Below are 11,065 nucleotides of genomic sequence, written 5' to 3'. Positions count from 1 at the left end.
GCGTTTGTCCACTTCCACAGAAAGTTTTTCCAGGTCATGTGGCCAGCATGACTAAGCCGCTTCTGGCGAAGCCAGAGCAACGCATGGAAACGCCGTTTACCTTCCCGCCAGAGTGGTACCTATTTATCTACTTGCACTTCATGCTTTCAAATTGCTAGGTTGGCAAGAGCTGGGACCAAGCAATGGGAGCTCACCTCATCCGATCAGCAAGCCCAAGCATCACAGTGATTTAAACCACAGCGCCACCCGCGTCCCAGGTTTGGTATGGTACCCACCCAGAGACGCAAGCTAATTAGGGGAGAAGAAGGACACAGGAACATAAGAAGTTGCTTTATGGATCCTTGGTCCATCTAGATCAGTATTGTGCTCACTGACCGGCAGCGCTCTTCAGGATTGCAGACCAAGGACATTCCTAGCCCTACCTGGAGTTGCCATGGACTTAACCTGTGAATAGCAGATGTTCTGCCACTAAGCTGTGACCCTTCCCCAAATACAGAACTGCATACACAAAGGCAAACCCATGCCACTGATCCGAAAACCTGAAAGAAGTATCCACTGGAAATACCATTCTAAGCCAAAAATCACTTTAAGTCTGAATTATGGTGTTTTCTAACCTTCCCTCCACTTTGGCAGCCTTTACAATTACAGTTGCAGAGACCCATAGAGACGTAGTTAGGAGTAGGAGCACAATTGTATCTGTACACGAGTATAATTAGATAATTGCATTTGTACACGAGTGTGTGTGAATGGAAAGTGTATGAGTACATGCTTGTGTCTGCTCATGTCTCCCCCTCCAGCTGTTTTGCATTTTGCTAGGGAGAGGACTTTCTCTCAAAGAAAACATTTGAAACAGCAGCAGCAGCAGCAACAACAACTACCAATCCAAACAGTACATCAAAGGATTTCATTGCATCTTGTATTGAAAGAACTTTGATTTTTACAAATCCTTTGCAGGAGAGTACGCAGTTATCCAAATGGCTTGGGAGTCATCCAGAACACTAGGATCACTGGGCATTGGCAACATGGGATTATATTAACGCGAGTCTGCGTAGTGAAGTTTAAATAAACAGTAATTTGACAAGAATGAAACTGGGATCATGGAGGATTATTGCTCATTATTACGTATGTGTATCATGTACACTTACCCTTAAAAAAATCATTCCTCACTACAATATTATTACAATATGAAAGCAGTATTAACACAGCCATGGAAGTTGCTACATGCTCCCATACCAGATGAACCACAATGATGGTTATAGTTATGTTTATATAGTGCATTACTACAAACATTTACTTGGAAGCAAATAAATCCAGTGAGGTTTACTTCCAGGTAAATGGGAATAGTATTGCAGCATTGGAACATTCAAAACAGTTTACACACCTTATCTCAGTAATCAGTACAACAACTTTATATGGTAGGCCGCTATTTTTATGTCTCTGTTACAGGTGGGTGGCTGAAGAACATAGAATAGCTGTTTGCCCAGGGCCATCTAGTGAACTTGTGGCTCTGAATCAGGTCTTCACAGTTCACAGCGCAATACTTTTATCTCAGACGTGACACCAGCCCAAGTTCACTGCACATTTTCTCTAGCTGAAAAGTGCCACGGTAGGACTGTTCCATTTCCCAAACATGTGCTGAAAAGCCCTTTTAAACTTCCCCATAGATATGGACTAAAGGAAAAGAAAAACCCTCCAGCACCATAAATAGCATTTCTCTGAAATGATGTATGAAACGAAAGCGGAAAATTTACCTGGGAAAGGTGAAAACATACCTTGATGGAGGAAGGCTTTTGGCTTTTCTCTTGCTATTTGGAAAAGGGTTGCTGCCTTTCCCCCTTTTTGCAAAGGATTGTTTGACAGGAAGACTGTGGTGGAAGAGTTCTTAAATGCAGTGTTTCAAAACATGCTTCAAAACTAGCCGCGATTATCCCCTCTCAAAGCTGTCCCCAGGTAGTTAACATTCACCAAAATATTGATGGCAGTCACCTTTCCTGCCAGAGCTTATCTGAGAGGGCTTGAGAAGGAGTTTGGCACAGCCTGAAAGGACCTATTGTATTACCTTGATTTTTTAGAAGAGAGAGATGGGTGAGGGGAGGGGAGGAAGCCTGGAGCACAGGTTAGCAACAAAGGAAGAATTTGGATACTTTCTCCCCATGACAGGCTTGTGATGACATTCCTTGACAATGGCTTATCCTCAGAGATTGCCTGGCAGTGTCCAATGTTGCTCTGACAGGGCCCGAAAAACACCATCTTTGATCATGGCTCCAGCAACTGGTGGTTCTATAGTTAGGAGCAAAAGGCCCATCCTTACAATCGAGGACTGCCGAGGGGAAAGTCCTCAGGAGGTGAATTGTGTGAACTGTTGCTGAATCTGTATCAATCCTGTGTCAGAGGTTGGATTCAGGTTTTAGAATCCCTCAAACAGAAATACAGCGGTACCTTGGAAGTAAAACAGAATCCATTCTGGAAGTCCGTTCGACTTCCAAAACATTTGGAAACCAGGGTGTGGCTTCCGACTGGCTGCAGGAAGCTCCTGCATCCAATCAAAGCTGTGGAACCCACGCCAGATGTTCGGGTTCCAAAGAACGTTCGCAAACCGGAACACTCACTTCTGGGGTTGCAGCATTTGGGAGCCAAAACATTTGACTCGGAAGGCGTTCAGGATCCAAGATATGCATAGGCTTCATCAGAAGTAGTTACACAAATATGCCATGTGTTTGACTGTGTGTGTATGTGTGTGAAGGGAAGGGGTTCAAGTGCACATGTGCTTGCTCATGTCTCCACCTCTTGCAAGGGTGCCAATTCCATGGAGTTGATACCTTGACAGTCCCCCATTGTCTGCTGGGGTGGGGCTCAGCCCCCACATATTGAGGGTGCTAAGGAGGCCTGGCAGTAAGTTGACTGGCTCAGGGGTCTCATAACTCCATACCCTCTAACATTTCTCTGATGAAAATAGGAATGTCCTTAGGAAAAGCGGGACATTCCAGGATCAAATCAGAAACCGGGATGGCTTCTGTAAATCCAGGGCTGTCCCTGAAAAATAGGGACACTTGGAGGGTCTGCATTTCAAGAAGAGGAGCCCAAGAGGGTACAAAAGCACCAAGTCCTGTTTCGATGAAGAGGAGCTGGCCTTATCTAGTGCCCAACCAGATTCTTCACTGTCATTCCCCAGATGCTGGTTAATTTCAGGCTTCTTGTGCCTGACTTAGTGATCTAAGATCATTGACTCAGAAAACAGGAAAGGTCAGGTTGACTAACATCCAGCCCAGAGGCATTAGGCCTCACAGCCAAAATAAACAGACGTTGCAGAGGATGCAGCCTCCCGGAATATGATTCTTATGTCGCAAGAGAGAAAGAGGCAGATTCGGAGGGACAGAGGGGGAGAGAGAGAGAGAGAGAGAGAGAGAGAGAGAGAGAGAGAGCAGACAAGCAAGAGGATATGATATGATTTGTCAAGCACGTTCCTGCCATCATGAAGGAAAAATGAAGTTATCCATCTTGAGTGACTTCTCTGGGAAACAGATGGTGGTGGTAGCTGGGTGGATCAAACTGGGAGCTGGAAGAAGACAGGGCTGAACAGAAAATTAAGAGGATATGGCACAGGGATTGCTTTTGTTAATTAAGAGAAAAACACACAGTAATCCTTAAGAGATCCAAGACAAATAAAGCATCTTTGTTTGGGGCAAAAGACGTTGGCTTTTAATCCTCATTGAGCAACCTGGGCCAACACCCTCCTCCTCCTGTGCTTCTGAAGGAATGTTGGCCATCCCAGCAGAGCAGGTGGGAGGCACCCCAGACAGATCTGCAGAGAGGAACAATTCCCAGGGCTTTTAGAGCATGACTATCATGTTCTGTTTGTGCAGACAAAAGGGAATGCAGGTGTTTTCCTGAGTGGAAATGCTGCTTCTGAGTCATTAGCTGCCTGGTAGAGAGAAAAGAGGTGCTGGAGTTCTGGTAGAATCTGGTCATCATCTCGGGCAAAACAATGTGGATCATCATTTTCAGATGCACAATTGTAACACACTTGCTGAGTATTTTACAACCCTGATCTCATTTGTCAACATATCTCTTCAGTGAAGTATGTTTTTAGAGATGGAGCACAGAGGTGGAATAATCACGGCTTGCCCCAGGCAACTTGAAGAGTTAAAACGGCAACCCTGGCTTCAGTTTCACAGAACCCACCCTTAATCTTTCTGAAAGCACCTGGGCTATTTTGTGGGTCCGCCTCTCCCCATATGAACAGATTCAGACCCTGCAATCATCATCGGAGGCCCTTCTTTGTGTGCCTCCTTTGTGAGAGGTCCAGAGGACAGCAATGTGAGAGCAGCCCTTTTCTGCTGTTGGTTCCCCACTTATGAAATGCTCTCCCTCAGGGATGCTTGCCTGACAACTTAATTACATATCTTTAGGCACCAAGCAAAAACATTCCTTTTCCCCTAAAGGTAAAGGGACCCCTCACCATTAGGTCCAGTCGTGGCCAACTCTGGGCTTGTGGCGCTCATCTTGCTTTATTGGCCGAGGGAGCCGGCGTACAGCTTCCATGTTATGTGGCCAGCATGACTAAGCCGCTTCTAGCGAACCAGAGCAGCACATGGAAACACCGTATACCTTCCTGCTGGAGTGGTACCTATTTATCTACTTGCACTCTGATGTGCTTTCGAACTGCTAGGTTGGCAGGAGCAGGGACTGAGCAATGGGAGCTCACCCCGTTGCGGGGATTAGAACCACCGAGCTTCTGATCTGCAAGTCCTAGGCTCTGTGGTTTAACCCACAGTGCCACCCGCGCCCCTTCCTTTCCTCCTAGGTCTAATTTAATTGACTAATTGAATGATCTGTGGCCTTTTAAATTGGGAAGGGGGTGGTTTAGTTTTTGTTCCTTACTATGTCACATTGGCACCATCTCTTGGGGCTCCTGGATGCCAAGGCACCCAGAATATTTTCACTGGGGTTGCCTGGCCGGGAGACGCAACGTGTCACATGTGTGACATTGAATGATGCACTGAGGTCCAACAAGGCTTGTTGAAGCTGCAGAAGGGTCCGACGGGGCTCATTGCACCCTTCAGAAGGTGTGCTGGGCCCCATGGGGCCCTGTTGTGCCTTGTGACATGATGCGTGCGCTGCATCGGGAACATTTCTAAGGCTTTGAAAGGAACACAAGGCTATGGCCATCCAAGTGCAGTCATCACCTGAAGTATCAGGAATAGCAATGCAAGAGCCACAGTCAGGGGAGGAGCAAGGTGGGGCGGTGGGGGTGGACTCCCCCGGGTGTAATCACCGAGGGGGGTGACATTCGGTGCACTCCCCGCCCGCGACTCCTGCCTACCCCGAGCTGTCGGGGGAAGGGGAGCAATTGACTGCTTTTCGCTGCTTTGTTTTGACAACCCTGCGCTCACGGGCTGGTGGAGGAGGCATGTAGGCAGGCAGGGAGAGGACAGGAAGAAGGAGAAGGAGAAGGAGAAGTAGCAGAAGAAGAGGAAGAAGAGTAGTTTGGATTTGATATCGCTACCCGAAGGAGTCTCAAAGCGCCTAACATTCTCCTTTTCCCTTCCTCCCCCACAACAAACACTCTGTGAGGTGAGTGGGGCTGAGAGACTTCAGAGAAGTGTGACTGGCCCAAGGTCACCCAGCAGCTGCATGTGGAGGAGCGGAGACGCGAACCCGGTTCACCAGATTACGAGTCTACCGCTCTGGAAGGAGGCATGCAATCAAACAAGTGGAGGGTGGAGGGAAGGAGAGAAGCAGAAGCTCTCTCAACTCAGGACCCTAACCCTGCAACCCCCCAAAAAGCTCAACAACTTTGGTCAATTCTTCCCTAAATCCTTCCCTCAACCACTCCTGGCAATGACAATGGGTAGATCACAGCCAGTTTTTTTTATAATGTGAGTAGATCACAGTCTCTTGGGTGTCCAACTAGATTTCAATGTGTGTATGGGGTGTGTGTGTGACAAGAAATTTTCCACACCGGGTACCACCTGACCTTGCTACGCCACTGGCCACAGTAAGGTCCTTGGAGCAGTAGTTTGATGCTCTGCCCCCTCTTAGCATGCAGCCATAGCTCAGCAGTTGATTTGACTTAAGCATTTATTTCCTTTCACAGCAAGGATTGGCCAAAGGTCTCGCTACCAGAGAGCTATACTCAGGCTCCATTCGACAAATTAATATATCCGAAATCATTACTCATCTTCAACTCTCCTGTGGCAGATTGGAATTGCTTTCCCACACAAATGGGCATCAGAAGGAAATCTATGACGTTGTATCATTCTTTGATCATGAGCACAGGGTGGGTGTGAGCGGGCTACAAGATAACTAATGAACAGCCTGGGTTCTTGATTAACCATCATTAGCAACCTGGATGTCTCTAGGCATTCATAGCTTTGAGGCGATTCCGACATTACCTGTGGGAACTGCTGCAACTGCGGCTGCTTCCCACGTTGCTCTGGCAACAGTCATAAGGAGCAGCCGTGTGGGTCAGGCAGATGATGTAGCTATTTCACTTTGAGTCGTCAGTGCTTCTCAGTGGCTGGGAAGTTGCATAGCCCCGCGCAACTGTTTACTGCAGATTCTGTTGCCAGCAGTGTAAGAAGAAGCAGTTTCAACAATGTAACTCCCTTGAAGATTGGGTTTGACATATGTACAGTCATACCTCGAGTTGAATGCGCTTCGGGTTGAGCGCGTTCGAGTTGTGCTCCGCAGCAACCCAAAAATAACGGAGCGCGTTACTTCCGGGTTTCGCCGCTCGTGCGTGCGCAGATGCTCAAAATGACGTCATGCGCATGCGCGGAAGTGGCGAAATGCGAGCCGTGCATGTGCAGACGCGCCATCACATCTTGCGTTCCATTCAGGATGCAAACAGGGCTCCAGAACGGATCCTGTTCACATCCCAAGGTACCACTGTATTGACCTCTTTTCCCCCAATCACAAAATTGCTCACTCTACAACCTAGGCAGCCCCTTTTTGAATGCACCCATGGCGAACACATTTTTTTATTATTATGATTGTCACCAGATTAAAGCAACCCTCCCATCAATTAATTATAATTTTAAAATCATTTAATTAGATCATAATTTAAATAATTAAAATATTATAATTCATGGGCAGGATTCACCTAACAAACTTAGCCAGTGGAAGCTCAGCACAACAGGGTTTCCCTCCCCCTCTGGAATTGACACAAGGGGGTGTGTGTTGAGAGAACCCCCAGAACAGCACAAGGCTGGGGAGGAAATAATTCTGTCTGGAAAACTGATACGCTTGCACTGATACGCTTGTTTGTCTTAGTGTGACATTGAATTGTCTCCATGATTATTGATTTTAGTCCATTAACCGATTGATCAATAAATTACTTCTGAAGGGGAAACAAAATCTACACATACCTTGTTTCTAGATGATACACATGTGTGTCACCAACATAGAAGTGGTATTTCCTTATGTTGGTGAGACAAAGGTGACCTGCCTCTTTCAAGGACTAAACTAGATGTTACTTTCATAACATAGCAACCAGCTATGTCGGTGGCTTTTTATTATTTTGCTGCAAGTGCAGGGCACTCTGATTTCTACCTGGGCCACAGTTTGCAGAGTGTAAGCCAGGATCCCAATGGAAATTGCTCCTCCACATGGCTAGCATGCTTGGGGAGGGAAACTCCCATTGGTGTTAATGGGAGCCCCTCCCCACTATGTGTGTGTGTGTGTGTGTGTGTGTGTGTGTAGCTAAATGTGGACAATTTTTGTGGGGATTGCAGCTCTGGTAGGGAGAGTTATACATGCCCTCTCTGCAAGCTATGGTCCCAGTAAAAACTGACAGCCTCCGTAAACAGTGTTTCCATGTTCTCTGGCTTCTGTCACAGTGTCCTGTCTGTTGCACCAGATGTGGTATAGTCATGCTGGCCACATAACCTGGAAATCTGTCTGTGGACAAATGCCAGCTCCCTCACCCTGAAAAACGAGATGAGAGCCACAACCCCTAGGTCACCTTCGACTGGACTTAACCATCCAGGGGTCCTTTACCTAAAGATGCTTCTATGTGATGTGTCCACCATTCTTCTGAGCCTTGTGGATTGTTTTGCAAACAGCTCCAGAAAACTACCCTAAATCTTCTGATTCCCCCACTACTATATGTGCAATGGGACCTTCTGATGATAGACCTACATTGATAGTGAAATGAATAATCTTTTAATGTGGGAAATCTTGCAACACCCCAGAACCTAAAGGATGGATACAGGACACAGAAAGACAGGGAAATGTCTTATATTGAGTCCTTGGTCCATCCAGCACAGAATGGTCCGCAGTGATTGGCATGGGCTTTCTAGGGTTTTAGACGTGGCACATTCTCATTCCTACATGGAGATCCCAGGGATTGAACCTTGAACCTTGTGCAAATGCTATACCACTGAGCTATGGCTGTTCCATTCCTAGAGGACCTTCTGAAGCTGGCAGCCTACACACTATGACATACCCTCCAGCATTTCTCCAATGAAAATAGGGATGCCCTATTCCATAATAATAATATTAATAATTTTATTATTTATATCCCACCCATCTGACTGGGTTGCCCCAGCCGCTCTGGGTGGCGTCCAACATATACAAAAACATAATAAAACATTAAACATTAAAACAAACCTTCCCTATACAGATGTCTTCTAAAGGTTGTATAGTTACTTATCTCCTTGGCTTGGCGGTCGCATAACTCCATACCCTCCAACACTTCTCCAATGAAAATAGGGCTGTCCTAAGCTAAGGAAAAACAGGACATTCTGGGATCAAATCAGAAACCAGGACAGCTTTTGTAAATCCAGGACTGCCCCTGGAAAATAGGGACACTTGGAGGGTCTGAGCTGGCTGTTTCTTTCCCTTCTTGAGGCATTTGTGTTGTTTGGTTTGCCTTCATTGCCAAAGTAATGTGGTTCCAATGGCTAGAACAGCTTCATAGTTCGTGACATGGTGTTAGTCTCAGGCTCTCGTTGGCTTTCTGAAATGCCATTTTCTTTGCCTCTGTTCTTGGCAGTGTCAAGCCAGCTCTCAAGGAAAAGCTTGTCATAGCTTGAGAACGTGGTCTAATGAATAATGAGGAGACCAGCTTGCTGGCATAATTGCTCCATGTTTATATTTGAAATGGGATAGCATGCTTCTACTACGATCCCACCATCCCAGACCCTTTCTCTACCTCCCCACAGAGATTAGATTTCTAAATAATCTAGGACATTAGAGAGAAATCAGTAGCTGATTAGCCATCCCACTTGGCTGCAATCACACCTTTCAATATTAATTATCCATTCCTTGAGTCTGATGACATTGAACATTGGCGGCAAGGACCACTCAGTGTTTTGCATCATCAGTCTAAGACAATGATTTAAAGAGACAAAATAACCTGGCAAGCAGGAAATGAGAGCTCATTTGCAAATGTGATTGGAGAATCCAATCAGAATCTCCAGTATGTACATATATAGCCTGTGGTGGGTAACCCAATTCACTAACACCACTTTGTATATGAAACACAGCAGGAGCTATTGCATAGTAGACTTTGTAAATGTTTCTGGACACATCCTCCTTAGACAGACCAAGTCCAGCTAAAGTCAGTGCCATTTTGCACTATTGGAAAACCCATAGGAGCCTACTCCTAAAGGCAATGGTCCCTTCAGCCACCCTAGTACATTTCTGAGCACAATTCAAAGTGTTGGTGCTGACTTTTAAAGCCCTAAACAGCCTCGGCCCTGTATACCTGAAGGAGTGTCTCCATCCCATCATTCAGCCCGGATGCTGAGGTCCAGATCCGAGGGCCTTCTGGTGGTTCCCTCACTGCGAGAAGTGAAGTTACAGGGAACCAGGCAGAGAGCCTACTTGGTGGTGGTGCCCAGCCTGTGGAATGCCCTCCCATCAGATGTCAAGGCAATAAACAACTATCTGACTTTTAGAAGGCGTTTGAAAGCAGTCCTGTTTAGGGAAGTTTTTAATGTTTGATGTTTTATTGTGTTTTTAATATTATATCGGGAGTCACCCAGAGTGACTACGGAAACCCAGCCAGATGGGTGGGGTATAAATATTAAATTATTATTATTATTTAAGCCCTCCCCCCAAGTTGATTTGCATTGCCATTCAAATAGTTGTGTGCACCACATCATGTGATAGATTATGCAGGGTGGAGCTTACTTCCTCACCCTCCATTTTATTCAAGTTGGCACCTCTGGGAGAACCTGATGCTCTTGTCTAATGGTGGGAAAAAAGGAAATTCGCACAAGGGAGCACGACATATATCTACAACACACAATGATGCGATGATGCAAAAGAAGCCAACTTATAACAAGTTTTGTGTGGGTGCATGAGAACTCAATTAAAATATGGCTAGAGACGCTTGTGACCAAGAGCCAACAGCTGGGTTGAAAGCCATTAAAATCTCAACTTGTTGTAGAACTAAAAACACTGTGCTTTATAGGCTCATTAGGAAAAGGGACTGGCCACTCCAAATCCAGTCTTGGTTATCATGCTGTACCAGTTCTCCATGCCCTTCGTTATTATATCAAACCGGAGGAGAAATGTTAGGTAGTTCAAGGAGAATCTTGGCTTGTTGAGACTTCTTCTCAACCGGCTTTTGCTTTTAACAGTGCAATCCTATGTATGTTTACTCAGAAGTAAGTCCTACGTTGTGGCAATTGGACAGTAGGATTTACCATACTTTAGTAACAAGAAACAGTTCACAATTATGGATCAGTAGAAATTGTGCTTTTTCTTTTTAGATGCACTCTGCTCAAGTACTTTTGCTTGGCTGGAATGTGTCCTTGAATTCTGATCATGTTTCTCGCTTATCTGGATGGATGATAGAGGATGCATGAGATTGCGTAGAGACAAATGGACTGAACAAAGGTAAAATAAGCATCTGTGTAGCCCTGGAAGGTTGTCCAGCAGGGAATGCAGCCTTTGGGATGGAAAATGTCTCCCACCTCTGCATTCGTGTGTTTGTGGTTTCAACATCCATGGCTGAGCAGCTGTTCTCTTGCTTTTTGTTTCCTTTCCTCCTCCTCCTTTTCATTACTCTTGCTTTACATGCTATTTTCCGTGGTGCTATTTCTTTTCCTCC

The sequence above is a fragment of the Podarcis gaigeae genome (genome assembly GCF_964106915.1).
Source record: "Podarcis gaigeae genome assembly, chromosome: 2".
Taxonomy (NCBI): Eukaryota; Metazoa; Chordata; class Lepidosauria; order Squamata; family Lacertidae; genus Podarcis; species Podarcis gaigeae.
Note: the sequence above shows the minus strand (reverse complement) of the source record.